Source organism: Bison bison, unplaced genomic scaffold (genome assembly GCF_000754665.1).
Source record: "Bison bison bison isolate TAMUID 2011002044 unplaced genomic scaffold, Bison_UMD1.0 scf7180017864358, whole genome shotgun sequence".
NCBI classification, from domain to species: domain Eukaryota; kingdom Metazoa; phylum Chordata; class Mammalia; order Artiodactyla; family Bovidae; genus Bison; species Bison bison.
The window spans coordinates 134,138-135,022 of record NW_011494930.1 but is presented as its reverse complement, the minus strand read 5'-3'; the positions used below and the strand labels follow the sequence as shown (position 1 = coordinate 135,022).

Below are 885 nucleotides of genomic sequence, written 5' to 3'. Positions count from 1 at the left end.
TATGCTGTTTAATGGAAATCCTTGCAGTTTAAGATGACACTTTTAAAATAAAATTCTCTTCTAATGATGACTTGAGCCCTGCCGCTTGATGAGAGAATTAGCAGAACCTGTAAGATCTTATTTGCAATTGAAATTCTCTATTGTAATTTTGCTCCTGTTTATTTTTAAATTTTTCTTTTTGTTTCACTGGAAAGGAAAGATGATGTCCAGTTTTAAATGTTAAAAGTGTACAAGTTGCTTGGTTACAATAAAACTAAATGTGTACACACAAAAAAATTTTTTTAATCTGTTAATATATAGCACATAAATAATTCTATTCACTCTGAACCAAGGTCCTCATACATGCAAAAAGACCAATAAAATGAGTCTTCATGTTTGATATAGGAGGTCTTCATATATCAAAAAGACATGAAAACCACTTTTGAAGAGTCTTGCAGTACAAATACCAGTAATGCTATGCAAATACTTAGAAATTTCAGAGAAGTAATCATCAGGCAAAACAGGAGGAAGAAACATCCAGACCAGTGGTTTCCTGTTAGGTAATGAAAAGCAGCATGCATGTGTGCTAAGTCGCTTCAGTCATCTCCGACTCTTTGTGACTCTATGGACCATAGCCTGCCAGGCTCCTCTGTCCACAGGACAGAACCAGTCTGTTGTTCCATGTCCAGTTCTAACTGTTGCTTCCTGACCTGCATATAGGTTTCTCAAGAGGCAGGTCAGGTGGTCTGGTATTCCCATCTCTTTCATAATTTTCCACAGTTTATTGTGATCCACACAGTCAAAGGCTTTGGCATAGTCAATAAAGCAGGAATAGATGTTTTTCTAGAGCTCTCTTGCTTTTTTGATGATCCATCAGATGTTGGCTAGTTTGATCTCTGGTTCCTC

General features: G+C 36.6%; 1 protein-coding gene and 1 pseudogene across 1 annotated transcript in view; both read left to right on the top strand.

Annotated features, from left to right (window-relative positions):
- Positions 1–885, top strand: part of LOC104999631 (EGF-like module-containing mucin-like hormone receptor-like 2) — a 317,660-nt gene that overhangs the window by 192,550 nt on the left and 124,225 nt on the right.
- LOC104999630 overlaps positions 409–885 on the top strand; it is a 3,469-nt pseudogene continuing 2,992 nt past the window's right edge.